A 13,218-nucleotide genomic window follows, 5' to 3' on the forward strand; every position below is an offset into this window, starting at 1 on the left:
CATCAACACCAATGGCACCATCCCAGTGCCATGCAGCCAGGGCAGCTTCATTTGAAGGCCCTACTGAAGACGAGGCCATTCAGACACCCCCTTTATTCTCTCCATCCCCACTAAGATAATCAAGAGACCTCCCTTCCCGGCACAAGCAGCCCCTTCCCAACGCAAGAGAGGCGGGCTCCCTTCGGTAATGACCCCCAAGCCCGCCCGAGGCAGGTTCTCCCCCAAAAGAGGGCGCCCCACTCCCCAGCGGGGCCTTGAAGAGACATGCAAGCCTTCCTCGCGTGGAAGAGACCCCTCAGCCTGTCTTTCCGTAGGCCTCCCTCCATCACCTGCGCTGCTGCGGCGGAGGAGGCTCCCTCTGCGGGGGTCGCAGCGTGGCGGCTGTCGCGGAGGCCGCCCCAGGGCCCCAAAGATGAAGGAAAGCGGCTGCCGCTGCGGCTCCTCCACCGGCGGCACTCTGGGCGCTGCGCCTGCTGCAGCCTCCGCCCCCTGCCGCTGCCCGGCGCCGACTGACAAGCCGCGGCTGGGGCACGCCTCTTTTGTATGGCCACGCCCCCTTTGGGCTCCTCCTACTTTACTCTCAACTCGACCAATCACAGCATTCTGGAAAGTCGGAAGGCGGGGATAAGAACGTCCCCGCCCACACTGAAACGCGCTGCGCAGAGGCAAATCAACCCCTTAGGCATTCTACGCATGCGCCAAAGAGGTACGCCGCTATTTTCCCTCCTAAGAGGGAAAGAGTGGTTTTCACTTCCGGCACCTTTTGAAAAAGGGAGGTCGCCATTTGGGTGGCAACAATGAAAATCTGGCTACCAGTATTAAAAAAATTGTTTTATTAACACAGCATATTATTTGAGAACACAACAATGCTGGGACCACTCATAACAAGCACCATGTCAGACTACACAGAGAAGCCATTGAAATCCACAACAGAAAGGACGAAACCATGAAAATGAACAAAATCTGGCTACCAGTATTTAAAGACTCTAAAATCAGGACAGCAAATAAAGAACAACACTCAGAAGACAAGGGAGTTCCAGACATGAATCAATCATGTACCAGTTAATACCTCCCAACAAAGAGTTCCCCCAGGCAGGAAGCAGCCAGGCTTTGAAGCTAAAAGGCTATTCAATGCTAATCAAGGAGCCCAACTGCAACATTCACACTTGCCTCAAGCAGTCAAGAGTTCTTCTTCCTACCCTGGACATTATTCCACAGATATATAAACCCCACTTGTCTAGTTTCCAACAGACCTCACAACCTCTGAGGATGCCTGCCATCGCTGTGGGTGAAACGTCAGGAGAGAATGCTTCTGGAACATGGCCAAATAGCCTGGAAAACTCACAGCAACCCAATGAAAATAGAGATTTGAAAAGCTAATGTGTTGCAGTCAATAACTGTAGGTGCATAATGATTTTGATTGAAATAAGATACATCTCATCAACATTGGAAAGTTCTGTTTCCAAATGTTCTCTGTTGTCTGACATCTTTTGATGAAAATCCACGCATTGGGAGCCAGAAATAGTAAGGTAAGCTGTGGTTTCCTTTGAAATGTGCTCTTGGGCTTTCCTGTGCAGTACAGGTGGAGTGAGCATCCCATATCTGGAATTCCAAAATATTCCAAAATCAATTGACCACATGGGCGGCTGAGAGAGTGACATCTTTGCGTTCTGATGGTGTGTTTCATGCACAAAATTATTTTTAAAATAAATTTTCATTCAGGCTTTGTGTATAAGGTATATACGAATCATCAATGAATTTCATGTTTAGATTGGGTCCCATCTCCAAGATATCACATGATGTTGGTACAGTATATACAAATATCCATAGGGAAAAGGTTGGCTGAGTGATGCATTATTATAATGCAAGTGTATCTCCTGGATTAATGGGACCAAATATAATTGAAATTTACAAACACACATACATACTCATATATATATATATATATATACACACACACACACACACACTCTCTCTCTCTCACACACACACACATACACAATGCAACAATTTATATATTACCGGTATATTTAACACATATGTACTGACCCAAAAGTCCCATGCATCCAACGCCTATGCCTATGGATCAATTACAATACTCTTTTGACTGTGCTGCTCAGTATTTCTACATCATATGGTGCAGAAAGATTTTTTTAAAATGTAAGCAAATGCAATAAGAAAATTAAACTACAAATAATGCATCCTTTTGTCCCCTCTTAAACTGTTGTTGTGTGTCTTCAACTCATGTATGTCCTATGCAACCACACTGCCATATAATCCAGTTCAAAGCAGATAATCTGGATTTTATATGGCAGTATAGATGGGGCTTTAGACACAACTACTATTGCACACCGGCTCTTTCTATTGTAAATAACCCACTGAAAATAGCACCATATTATTCATAGTGGGAAGAGCCAGTTTTTTTTTCCCAATTGCACAGTAGTTCCACTTTCTCCTCTTTGGATGCATCTAAACTGTAGAATTAATGCAGTTTGATATCACTTGAACTGCCATGGATCAATGCTATGGTATCCTGGGAGGTGTAGTTTTGCAAGATCTTTATCCTTCTTTGTTAAAGAGTGCCAGTGCCTCATCAAACTACAAACCCCTGGATTTATATTAATGGCAATGCTAGGCTCTGATGAAGAAAGTAGCATGCAGAGACAGTGATATCTTCAGTCTGAAAAAGTGGTCCCTTAAATACTCCTTCTCAATTTTTTTACTAGGGATCACAGTGACACCTAGTGGCTACACCGTGTATTGCATCACCATAATATAACATCAGAGAACTAGATGAATATACAAAGTTTTATTGTACAAGACAAACAGACTTGCAGACAATAGACACAGGACTTAACACCTAGGCAGACAGAACAGAACAGATCTGATGCAATCAGTAATGCACACACACTTGTGTCTGGACACTCCCCAGTTCCAGCCACACATCAAGGTCATTACAGCTTCTTAGTAATTAATTCTTTGCAGAATATAGTACACTCTGGATGATGCAATCAGTATGCAATACAGACAATACACACATTTCATTTAAACACTACCAATACACAAATCCCACATTAACAACTTCAAGGGCCATGTCGTCCAACCCAAGATTTTGTAGCCCACAGTCTCCTAGCATCCCCAAAATGTTGTTTTAATGTATACACTGTATGCGGGTGTACACAAAATGGACTATTCAGATCCATATATTGTATGAATATGATATGTATGAATCAAGGTATGCATGCTGGTTGGTTTGTCCACTTGTATCACAAAGGCTCCTGCATGGCTTCATGGATCTGGATCAAACTTGGCACATATATCCTTCATTATCCATTATCCAATTTAAAATAATTGAGGGTTTTGAACAAAACAACTCACCTCTTTCAGGCCCAGAGAATGAAGCAGATTGGCTGTGACTAGGTGAAGGATTGACTGGGTTGCTGTGAGTTTTCCGGGCTGTATGGCCATGTTACAGAAGCCTTCTCTCCTGACGTTTCACCTGCAGCTATGACAGGCATCCTCAGAAGCTGTGAGGTCTATTGGAAACTAGGCAAGTAGGGTTTATATATCTGTGGACTGTCCAAGGTGGGAGAAAAACTCTTGTCTACCTGAGGCAAGTGCAAATGTTTCGATCGGCCACCTTGATTAACACTGAATGGCCTTGCAGCTTCAAAGCCTGGCTGCTTCCTGCCTGGGGGGATCCTTTGGTGGGAAGTCTTAGCTGGCCCTGATTGTTTCATGTCTGGAATTCCCCTGTTTCTGTCATGTTGGCCTACACAGAGAAGCCGTTGAAATCCACAAACACATGAACAATTTCAATAGTAAGTAGAAATCCATGAAAATGAACAAAATATGGCTGCCAGGATTTTAAAAAACCCTCTTAAATCAGGACAGTAAATAAAGAACAACACTCAGAAACCTGTAATAAAATTCAGGTCAATATTTTCAAGTTGATTTTTTTGGGATTTTCTCTTAGAAATTCATGATTCAGATATTGATTGCTTCTTGAATCACCAACAGTGTGATGCGACAGCTAAAAAAGCCAATGGGATTTTGACCTGCATAAATAGGAGTCTAGTGCCTAGATCCAGTGAAGTCATACTACCCCTCTGTTCTGCCTTGGTCAGACCACACCTGGAATCACACTGTGTCCCATTCTGGGCACTGCACGTGAAAGGAGATATTGACAAGCTGAAATGTGTCCAGAGGAGGGAAACTAAAATGACCAAGGGTCTGGAGAACAAGCCCTATGAGGAGTGGCTGAAAGAGCTGGGCATGTTTGGCCTGCAGAAGAGAAGGCTGAGGGGAGACATGATGAGGGGCATGTATCAAGATGTGAGGGGAAGTCATAGGGAGGAGGGGACATGCTAGGATGTGGAACTAGGATGAGGAACAATGGCTTCCAAGTACAGGAAAGGAGATCTACCTGAACATTAGGAATAACTTCCTAACTCTGAGAACTGTTCAGCAGTGGAACTCTTTGCCCTGAAGTGTGGTGGAAGCTCCTTCTTTGGAGGCTTTTAAGCAGAGGCTGGATGGCCATCTGCCGAGGGTGCTTTGAATGCGATTTTCCTGCTTCTTGGCAGAATGGGGTTGGACTGGATGGCCCATGAGGTTTCTTCCAACTCTATGATTCTGTGATTCTATGAATGGAGAACCAAGGTAATAGCGATATTTCAGAAGATGAAGGAACTGGCAAAACCACCTCTGTGTATTCCTGGCCTAAGAAAACCCTATTCAATTCATGGGGTCACCATAAGTCAACTGGAAGGTACATATTGCTATGGCCATCTGATCACAGGGTTTCCTTAGCAAGATATGTTCCAAAGAGGTTTGCTGCTGCCTCTGCGCACCTGCTAATGGCTCTTAATTTGCCATTTCCTCCAGCTTTGGGAACCTGCTCTGAATCATGTGGTGGTCTTTGACTCAACCCCACCTGCCCTCTCTGTCGTGGAAGAACGGGACTTGAGGCTTGACAACCGCGAGGTGGAATCCAGCTTTGATCTCCCTGGGTCTCACGCGTGGCTTGGTCACCTAATTAAACCTCATCAGCCTGATGGGAAGATGAACGCTACTTGATAGCACCCGGTTATGTAACTCCTCCGAGCCTGGGAAGCATGAGGCAATCTAATAGGGCCTGGGAAGCGGAGCCAAAAATGCGGTAATAACTCTGACTCGGGAGTTGGCTTCCAAGCAGGGCTGGGACAGACGCATGACTTTGCAAACAGGGCAGCTTGGTAGAGATACAGGTTCACCATTTACATTAGTTTTATGCGGGCTGCATAACCCAAGGAGCTAATTCTGGTTAATGTGGATGTCAACCATGTCTTTAAAAGTTGCTGGTTGCTCTGAATTTTCCCTGACAACTGTGACAAACTGCAACCTGCCCAGAGAAAGGTGACCAAAACGGCCAAAGGTCTGGAGACCAAGTACTATGAGAAGTGGCTAAAGAAGCTGGGTTTTTAGCCTGGAGAAGAGGAGGCCGAGAGGGGCCATGATAGCCGTGTTTAAATATGTGAAAGGATATCACATTGAGGAGGGGGCAAGCTTGATTTCTGCTGCTTTAGAGAATAGGAGCAGTGGATTCAAATTATAGGAAAAGAGAGCCCATCTCAACAGTAGGAAGAATGTCTTGATGGTTAGAGCTATTTGACAATGGAATATGCTACCTCGGAGTCCAGTGGGATTTCCTCCTCTGAAGGTTTTTAAGCAGAGGTTGGGTGGCCATCTCTTGGGAGTGCTTTGATGGGGGTATTCTTGCATGGCAGGGGGCTGCATTAGATGAGATTTTTTTGTATCAGAAGTGACTTGAGAACCTGCAAGTTGTTTCTGGTGTGAGAGAATTGGCCCTCTGCAAAGATGTTGCCCAGGGGACATCCAGATGTTTTTGATGTTTCTACCATGCTTGTGGAGCCTCCAGTGGCTCAGTGTGTTAAAGCGCTGAGCTGCTGAACTTGCAGACCGAAAGGTCCCAGGTTCAAACCCGGGGAGCAGAGTAAGCGGCCGCTGTTAGCTCCAGCTTCTGCCAACCTAGCAGTTTGAAAACATGCAAATGTGAGTAGATCAATAGGTACTGCTCCGGCGGGAAAGTAACAGTGCTCCATGCAGTCATGCCGTCCACTTGACCTTGGAGGTATCTGTGGACAACGCCGGCTCTTCGGCTTAGAAATGGAGATGAGCACCAACCCCCAGAGTCGGACACGACTGGACTTAACGTCAGGGGAAACCTTTATCTTTTACTACCATCCTTGTGGGAGGCTTCTCTCATGTCCCCATATGGAGCTGGAGCTGATCGAGGGAGCTCATCCGTGCTCTCCCTGGGTTGGATTCGAACTGTCAACCTTCAGGTCAGCAACCCAACCTTCAAGTCATCAGTCCTGCTGGCACAAGGGTTTAACCCACTGTGCCACCGGGGGCTCCTTCCAACTCTATGATTCAATTACTTTGGGCCATTTCCAAGATATTGGACTGGTCCTGGGATGGCATTCAAAGTCCCACTCCTGTTCTGGTCATAAAAGTGATTAGAGAAGGGAAAGGAGACTACGATTCTGCCTTACCTCCCCTCATGTTGCTCTGGCGCTCCATTCGACATCACTCCAGAAGACAAGCAACAGACACAAATAATATTATACCTGGTAGATGCTGCTACAATGACAATAGGAGGTGGGCAGTAAAGGGTGGTCATCCTACGGCACCAAATGGGTTGGGCAACCCTGGATGACCAAGACTCCTTCCCACCTCTGCAGAGGCCAGGGGGCTGGAGGGAAAGACCATCCTGGGCTCAGATCAGCCCCGAGATAGAGTTCCCAAGTAGGACAGCCCCATCTTAACTGTTTGTTTGGACCATCCAAATGTGTACTTTCAATTATTACCTGTTCTTGTTGTTAATCCGTTTGCAGAAGTGCCACCCCTCCCCAAGGCTTGAGGTGACAGAAATAAAGGAAAGGTCTGACTTTCCTTTCAGTAAATACTGTAGGATGGGTTGCTGTAAGTTTGCAAATAAAGAGAAAACATTTTCAATATTACCACAAAAATTATTTTGCTACAGGAAAGTATTGGATTCACACCTGAAATGACGAATGAAATTGTTTCCTTTTTGTATGTACTTAAAGTAGCTTTGAAATTGAACTTTATGTCTGACAGTTGAATACGTAAATCTGGGGCAGCATCCAACCTGCTTCTAAATGTTTTTGGTGCAAGTGTAAGTTTAAAAGCCTGATTTGGATCATTAGATGGAGAAGAGGGGGTGCATTGTTTGGATAACCTTTCTAGCTAATGACAGCTATATGTCTTTCAGTCCTGCTCAGAAAATCATTCAGTGGCACAGATTCAACTTTGTTGTTAAAGGCTTTCATGGCGGGAGTCTCTGGGTTGCTGTGAGTTTTCCAGGCTGTATGGCCATGTTACAGAAGCATTCCCTCCTGACATTTTGCCCACATCTATGGCAGTCATCCTCAGAGGTTGGGAGAACCTCTTAGAAAATGCCCGGAAATGCCATGAAATGTCATGTTGGACATTTCCTGACTTAAAACAGAAAAGAGTAGAAGCACAGTGAAACCAATCTGGGCCATGCCGGTCAGAGTTTCCAATGTTGGAAATGTATGTGTCCTCATCTTTCCACTTGTGTTGTGCCCCAGGTGTCCAGTGCGCCATTGGAGCATCTACACCAGGCATGGGCAAACTTGGCCCCTGCAGGTGTTTTGGACTTCAACTCCCATCATTCCTAACAGCCTCAGGCCCTTTCCTTTTCCCCCTCAGCCGCTTAACGGAGGGGGGACGGGGGGGAAATGGCAGGGAGTTGGGAGAGTGAGTCTGGGAGAGTGGGATCCCGGGAAGCAGAGGTTCCCTTGAAGGGTCGATTTGGGGGTTCTGGGTTGGTGCAGGATTCAGAACAGGGGAGAAAACGGGGGGTGAGGTGGGGCAAGGGATGGGGGTCTGGGTTGGTAAGGTGGGGGGGGGGGGTAAGCAAATGTCTCAGAAGTTCCTCTTCTGGTGGAGGCGGGAGGGGAAGTAGGTCTAGAGGGGAGCTTCTGAGGAGGGTAGGTTTGGAGCCCACGTCCCTGCATGGGAAGACTTGGACCCCCTCCCCCCTTCCACTCTCCCTCTGGCTTAAGGCCATGAACATTGCAACATAAGCAAGCTGGAACCACCTGCCCTCCCCATGGTGAGTCACCTTAGGTCAACACTCCGAATTCGGTGACTCAAGCGGGGGGGGGGGGGCAAGCTGTCCCCCTTCAAGGGCCACAAGGGGCCACTTATGTGCTCTGAGTTAGCCCAACCTGGCCTGCACCATGTTTTTCGATGCAAAGCCCACCCCAATTGGCCAGGATCTTACCCAATGGAGAATCCCTGGGGATGTCTGCTGGGGTGGGACACCCTAGACGTGCTGAACAAACACCCATTCTTGGCTCAGCCCCTGCCCAGTACCTGACAGTTAACGGAGTAACGACTCACCCAACCGGCTAGGTGCCGCTCGTCCTACCGAGAGTTCCTTCCACCAAGACTGAATGGCTGGCGTCCGTGGAATCCGCAGGTGCCCCGGGAACACAACCGTTCCCCTACCCCGCGATTCTTGAACCTGTAATCTTACAAGCCAGACTGTTCTCACACGCCCCCCGGGTGCCAGATTTTCCCGCGTTTCACCAGGAATTTGTTACCGAGCCCTGATCCGAAGTGCAATACCTCCAGGGCTCCGCCCACCTGGGTCTCAACAACGGGGCCGGTTCCCTTTTATTTTTTTACAGGGCGTCCCCTGTTTCACGTTGGCGCCTTTCCTTCGAGGAGCTAAAAATCTGCTTCCTCCTATCTGGCTCCTTTGTTCAGTACCCTGAATCAGATCTAGAGAGAGAAAGGGACTGCCAGAGAAATTTGGATGTGAAATGAGGTCAAATTGTTGGTCGGAGGGCCCTCCTTGCAGCCGTTTCTCTCCCCAACCTGTTCCAGAATATCTGGACCAAGGTCGCCGCTTGGAATTTTAGCCTAAAAAAATTGATTTTTGGAACTTCCAAGCAAGTCCCTTCGTGGTCGCCAAATTATGTTGTCGACCGCACTTTAGGGGATCGGGCCCTTAAGGAGAGACCCGACCCGGTCCTGAGGGAACGGACCTTGGCGAAGCCAACAGGAGAATATAAGCCGCAATACAACCTGAAGCCTGAAATGAAGAAGGTCCGCCAAAGATAAAGGAAAATCCGCCAAGGAGTTTTTATTGAGCAATTCAGCTGAAAAGGACGCTAATAGCGATCATTCAATCTACTAGCGTAACATATGTTTCAAATAAAGCCATATTTATACAATGTTTCGGTCTGACAGCCCTTTGAATTTCCCGCCCCGCTTCCCCGCCCATCTGATCGTGGATAGGCTGGGAGGTTGAACGAGGCAGGCTTTCGTTTCCCGCCTTGCTCTGCTGGCCCAATGGGGAGCCGCTTTTTGTCCCCCCTCGGGCCAATCAGAGAGGAGGAGGCGGGAGCTATTGAAACAATGAGGTGACAGGACAGGAAATATCAGATTAATTCTGGCCCAGCCGATTTCTAAAGGAATTAATGGCACCCATCAAGGATGTCCGGGGTCCTGTCACGTTCACAAGTCTTTAGATATGTCTTGGGGGTGTCAGACAGGAAGTGAAGAAGGGTGGTGATGGGTGGTGATGAGCCGTCATTGACGGGCCCCACAGGGTGCCTTCCAGCGGCGTCCTGGCCTGGGATATGACAATGTTTGCCTTGGGGGCGAGTCACCTTTAGGAATCTGGTGCTCAAGCCCTATATTGTCCATGCGATCGGAATGAGATTGGATTAAACTGTGGCAGATTATCCTTTTGTTTTTGGGAAGGGAGGTCTGGGACATGGGGCTAAGGTTCACGTTGGGGTCATAATATTTCCCATTTGATTTCATGATTTGACAATTATATGGGATAGGATGAAAATTAAAATAAAGTTGGAACATAAACCCTGCTGGGAAGAATACATATTTTCCAGGGATCCCAAAGAGTACAAATACATATAGGCAGATAGATAGATTTCAAGGAAATAAAGGAGAATCCATAAAGGTGGGTGACATTGCATAAGGGGAATCATGAATGATATAAACAATAGAAAACATTTGATACAACATCTGGGGAGAAGTGGAGTTCTGGCAGCATGATTTCACAATTCATGAAGTTAGCCCAATGGTTAGAAGTTCATACAACAGCGAGTCATGAGAGTGTCCAAGTACATAGAATATGAAAACTCATGGATACATGAGGAAAAAGAGTTCATCTGTGATGGGAGGAATTCGTAGAGATGGCATGGGGAAAGGGGCACATGTGGGTTGCAGTCTTTGGAAGTATAGGATTTCATAAGTCCAGGGGTAGGTCTGGGGAAGAGTGTTCTTCTCCTTCATAAAATCATGAAAGTATGAGTGACATGTGGAGGGCACCCGTCCGGGCACCCCCTGGCAGCTGTAGGGAGGGTAAGGGTTCTTGGAGAACTATGTCTCCCCAGCGAGAGAGCGATCCCCCCCATCCCCAATTCACAGAAAGGGGCTAGGGATCTCTTAAACCCTTTCCGCGGGGAGAGGAAAGTCCGGGATAAGGCAGCAGTTTAGCTTGAAAGGAGCCGTCGGTCCCGTTTGACAGTCAGCTGTTGAGGTGCCGAAAACTGGACCGATTCCGGGTCTGCTGGTTGTCTTCGAGTCAGGAGCCTTAGAAAGGGTTAGGACTAAAAGAGGAGCGTTCTAGGGGCAATTTTGATAGAGATATGAGCCAATTTGTATCGACCGCCATATTAATCTATGGCTGAGAAACCTCATCCGGAGTTAAAGGGACGGGAGGGAGAGAGAGAGATTGCAGGCAAAGGAAGGAGTCAGAGAAAAGATACAAAATAACCAGATAGAGAGGGTTACTGTTAAAATAAATGCTACTTTTTATTGGGGGGATTTGTTACATAGTTCAGGGAAGGGGAAAATGAAGAAAAAAAAAGATCTCTTAATAATAGTCTGCTGCGGTCCCGTTCCGTTCCTTTGGTGAGCAATCCACGGAACTCTCCGCTGCGTTTTCAAATCAATTTGAAAGCTGGGGTGACGGTCATCAAAATGCCCTTTAGCCTTCTCTGTCAAATTGTGCTGGTGTTTCACCAAATTGCAATTCCCAGCGCAATCATAGCATTGAGCCATGGCAGTAAAAGTAGTGTCAAACTGCATTAATTCAAACCTGTAAATGCACCCATTCAGTAGACAACCCGATTCCTTCCAAAGCCCTAAAACTAGGATCTTTTAAGGGAGAGAGTCACCTAAGTCAGATATCACTAAATCTCCACCTTTATGTAATCAGCTGCAATGGATCATCCATGGGAATCCTGGCACAGCCCCAGGGCACAATCCAAGACTGTGGCAGCGAAGAGTTTGTCATGAAGAATCTGCTTATGCACAAATCTGCATACAGCCTTGGTCGGTGAGTCCCTTTTCCCCTCCCAGATTGAGCGCATTCAGTCCTATCACCACCTGCCCTGGAAGCTGTGAACCTGGGAACAAGCAACTCCCCGCCTACTTGCTTGCCGCATGTGTTCTCCATGATTCATCGTTTCACAGCCAACGGGGAGGTACAAATAGGAGGCTGATCTACTGTGGGAGATGTTACTCCAGGTACCTCCTCACTTTGGACACATTAGCCTTGCTTGGTTGGAGGCGAAGAGACAACCTCTGGAAATATTCTGACCGGATCCTTCATTGCATTAAGAAACATGGCTTTGTTAGTGCCTCCTGAAGATCTCCAGATGAATGGGGACCTAGAAGAAGTGTGGCCTCTCTTCAAGCAACGTTTCCTGCTCTACTTGAAAGCGACGGGGGCAGCCCACTGGCCAGATGACCAGAAAGTGGCGCTTTTCTTGACCGTCGCTGGGCCAGAGGCACTTCAAGTCTACAACTCCTTCCAACTGGATCCAAGAGAAGAAGACGACTTTGAGGTGGTGCTGGCCCGTTTTGAAGGCCACTGCCTGCCCCGCCATAACGAGACCTACGAACGCTTCCTCTTCCGCACCCGCTTCCAGGAGCTCCACGAATCGCTGGAGGATTTTGTCTCTGATCTGCATTACAAGAGCCGTTTCTGCAACTTTGGGGACCAGCGGGAGGCCATGGTGAGGGATCAGGTGGTTTTGGGCTGCCGGGATTGCCATATCCAGCAGCGGCTTCTCCAAGAGGGAGGACTGACCTTGGAGGGTGCGCTCCAGATCTGCCGTTCAGCCAAAGAAAAAGGGAAGTCCAAGGATCTCTCAGGGCAGAAGCAAACTCTACTCAAGGGGAGCAAAGGCCAACCTGGAAGGCGGAAGGTGCCCCGTGTCCAGAGTACAAACCTCAAGAGAGACAACTGTCCCAGGAAGGAGTCGTACAAAACATACGTCTGATCCAGAGAGGTTGAGGTTGCCATTGAGATGTTGATGGAGTGCTCAAGAATTGTCCAAGCTGATGTCCTCTTCTTCCACCATCTTAAATTGAACCAATGGGCCCACTTGGGTGATACCTTCAGGCATCCGTCTGACAATATAAAGGAATTCACAATGAGGATCTTTATCTCTAGAACGAAGATTAACTGTCTTCAGGACACAGTTACCAGTATGTAGTATGCCTAACTGAGGCACAGGTTCAAATCCTAACTTGGATCAATGTCTGGGCTGATCGAAGATAATGAAAGCTGGAATTCAATGTATTCAGAGAATATAACGTGGAGCAACAGGTTTTTTAAAACCCACGCTTTTAAAAATTACTCTGTATGGACTATACTCCCATAATCCTCAACAGGTTTGATGGCTATGAGCTATGGGTGTAAACATCATTCCCTATGAGCTATGGATGTAAACATCATTCCTGCTCTTGAACATTTTCAACGATGGGACTAGATTGCTATTTTTGTATATTGTTCAATAATTTAGCTTTACATTGCTAAATTACATGGACATGTTTGTTCTGTGTGGCTAGCCACACATTTACGTTTGTTGTATTTATCTATTTATTGTGAATAGTAAAGTTTGGCTATATTCTCCTAACAATGTTTGGTTTTGTTTCCTTATCTTGAATGGATTAGAATTTGGATCCAAAGGTTAGTTTGGTTTAAGATGAAATCCATTTCTTAACCCAGAACCACAGTTTAATCCCACAGAATCAATGAGAACATAGTATGTCACCACTTAGATGAATTCCAGTGACTTGGTTCATCTACTTTAGATAGCTCTAGGGATATTGCAAATATTA

The 13,218-nt window shown here is 46.8% G+C and overlaps 1 protein-coding gene across 1 annotated transcript in view; it reads right to left on the reverse strand.

Moving 5' to 3' along the window:
* Positions 1 to 518, reverse strand: part of LOC100558432 (vigilin) — a 51,640-nt gene extending 51,122 nt beyond the window's left edge. The window contains exon 1 of the mRNA XM_008120388.2: positions 330 to 518. The gene's annotated coding sequence lies outside the window, so the exon portion shown is untranslated. The remainder of the gene's footprint in view (positions 1 to 329) is intronic.
* Positions 519 to 13,218: the final 12,700 nt, after the last annotated feature.

The sequence above is a fragment of the Anolis carolinensis genome, chromosome 6, assembly GCF_035594765.1.
Source record: "Anolis carolinensis isolate JA03-04 chromosome 6, rAnoCar3.1.pri, whole genome shotgun sequence".
NCBI lineage: Eukaryota > Metazoa > Chordata > Lepidosauria > Squamata > Dactyloidae > Anolis > Anolis carolinensis.